At 38.4% G+C, this 2,810-nt stretch overlaps 1 non-coding gene across 1 annotated transcript; it reads right to left on the bottom strand.

The window, feature by feature from the left end:
• Positions 1-2,305: 2,305 nt before the first annotated feature.
• On the bottom strand, positions 2,306-2,412 carry LOC132041298 (small nucleolar RNA R71). Its single transcript, XR_009410994.1, has one exon. It is a non-coding gene; the product is annotated as a small nucleolar RNA R71 (small nucleolar RNA).
• Between the last annotated feature and the right edge of the window lie 398 nt (positions 2,413-2,810).

The raw sequence follows: 2,810 nt of genomic DNA on the forward strand, positions 1-2,810 counted from the left end.
ACCAAAACATAAGGCAACCGAAACCTTTCAAGTCAAGGAAATATCAACAACGCATTTCTTTTCTTCCAAATTCATAAACCATACCAACAATCCATACTTTAACAACATTAATCTCAAAAATACAAGAAACCATATTAAGATCACATTAGGTTCCAAAACAGCCCACATGATTTCAACTTCACTTTGAACCATTAAGCCTTCATTTTACAACATAGAATCTACAACACAACATCCTAAACATACCAAATAAAATTAGTTCTTCACTTCTACCTTACACCACACATACACGGCCACAACACAACAATTACAACTCAACTAAATCATTCAATACCTTCATTCTCATCACATAATCCATGACAACAACAACCAAAATACTAAGCAAAATCAATTCGCCATAACTTACCAAAAACAGCCCTACACGGCCAACATCAACATACATAGATTCCATAATTTTTCATTCATTTCTACACACTACAACCACACTCAAACATGCTAAATACAATTAATTCATCATTCCTACACCAAACAACATGTACACGGCTACAACTTCCACACCCAATTTCATGAATTTCATTCTTTCCACATATCACAACATGCACAAACCATTCTTAACATATAAAAGAGGATTAAACTTACCCTTTTCCACTTTGTTCTTCAACTTGGCTAGGGTTGAGATTTGTAGGAACCAAGGATTTGTTTGCTCCAACAACCACTTCATGTTGTTTAGGACCCTCCAATTAGTGGGAAAACTAGAAGAAACCAATTTTTCTTGGTCAATTTTTGGTCCTCAATTTTTCAAGCCATGGCCGAATGGTTGCTTGGTTGCTTCTCAAGTTTCTTGATTTTTCTCTAAGTGTGAAGATGATAAAAATGATTGACTTGGTCATCTTTTGTTACATATATAATGCTTCCATGTGGCCTATGGCCCACACCACACACATGGCCACATATGGCCATTTTTCATGAAATAATTAGTTTCCAATATTTCACTTCTAGCCCTTAATTTTCATGAAATGCCCAACTTTCCATAATTCACTTTTGACCCCAAATTTTCCTTATTCTAATTTTACCCTTAACACTCCATGCCAATGAAAAGATGAATATGCAACTTATGCACTTTTAACAAAATCGGAAGAAATTACAACCTTGTCCTTAACTTATCATGACTAACTCGGATTATCCCAATGTACCAAAATACGGGATATAACAGTAGCCTTGTCGGTTGCATATGCTTATTCTGATATGCCATGTACATTACGACAGCCTCGCCGGCTTTTGTGACATATGTTAGCTATTATGCGCTAATCTGAGATCATATGTGATTATTTATATTTATGCGAGTTAGTATGCTAGTTCTGGGTGACAGGTGCGTGTGAGTGTCCAATTCGGACACTAGTCACGGCCTACGGGGTTGGGTCGTGATAATCATAAACTCAAGCGTTAAACAAATGTTCGTTACAAATTGTTCACATAAATAGTTAGTTATTTACTTTTTGCATTAGTTTATAAAACAATCAAATATTCTCTTTCTTACTTGCATAATTTGTAGTGATAGTGAATTCTCGTTAAATTGTTGATCATAAGTCTATGTGGGTACGATAACTGAATTTTACAAGCCACTATATTACTTGACGACCACGTATACTTGCGTGTGCGTTGGGAGCAACAAGTTTTTGGTGCCATTGCCAGGGACTTAGAAATTAATGGTTTTATTAGAACAAACTATTACTGCTTCAGTTGTCCAAGTATTAACGTCTTAATCTTAGCTGTTATTTGATCGCCGGTATTGCTATCGAATGCGAAGGTCTGCTAGTCAAAACGATCCTGTGTACTTTGATCTTGAGCATAAACGTACTTTACACAGGCGCAGGAGAGAGTTAACTTTATTTCAAAACCAGTAGGCTCTAGTTGAATTATCGATGAACGTGGCAGCTAACGGTCCACCATTGAAAGTGAAGAAGTTGCAATGCCTCGTGTGGGTAATGTCCCTTCCAGTATTGTCAAGCCCACCATTGAGGGGCACTTTGAGCTAAAGCACCCTACTATTCATCTCCTTCAATCTAGTAGGCAATTTGCAGAACTGTCGCATGAGGATCCTCAGCCACACATTCAAACCTTCTTGGAGTTTTCAGACAGTTATGTTACTGGAAGGGTCCCTACAAAGTATGTGGGACTGACATTATTTCCCCTCTCTCTGATGGGGAATGCAAAGAACTGGTTACTGGGAGCCCGCCAACTCTATTACCTCATGGGATGATCTAGCGACGAAATTCCTGACAAGGTTCATTCCACCAGCAAAGATAGCTAGCTCAAGAGAGAAATCATGTTATTCTGGAAGAAAGATGGCGAGAATCTATATCAGGCTTGGGAAAGGTTCAAGGGTCTTCTCAGAGATTGCCCTCACCACTATCAATAGAATGAGGTTCAAGCTCATACATTTACTGAGAGCTTTGATAATCAACACAAGAAATCACTGGACACTGCTGCAGGAGGGCAAACTCTTGATATGAGCTATGATGAGCTTTTCAAATTGCTAAACAGGTTCACTCAAAGCAGTCCCGATTGGCAAGATGACACAACTCAGATTGATGCTATTCGTAATGAATTCAAGAGGTTTACGACTGGGCATGCTCAACCACAGGTGCAACCAGTGCAACAGGCTAATATCTTTTTTAATGTCTGCGGAGATGGTCACACCAGTGATGTATGCCCTATAAATACAACATTTATATACTTTGTAGGAAACGCAGGAAGGGGGCAAGGTAACAATAACTAGTACGGAAATACGTACAATCCCAACTGAGGAATTA

This window comes from Lycium ferocissimum, chromosome 12, assembly GCF_029784015.1.
Source record: "Lycium ferocissimum isolate CSIRO_LF1 chromosome 12, AGI_CSIRO_Lferr_CH_V1, whole genome shotgun sequence".
Lineage (NCBI taxonomy): Eukaryota > Viridiplantae > Streptophyta > Magnoliopsida > Solanales > Solanaceae > Lycium > Lycium ferocissimum.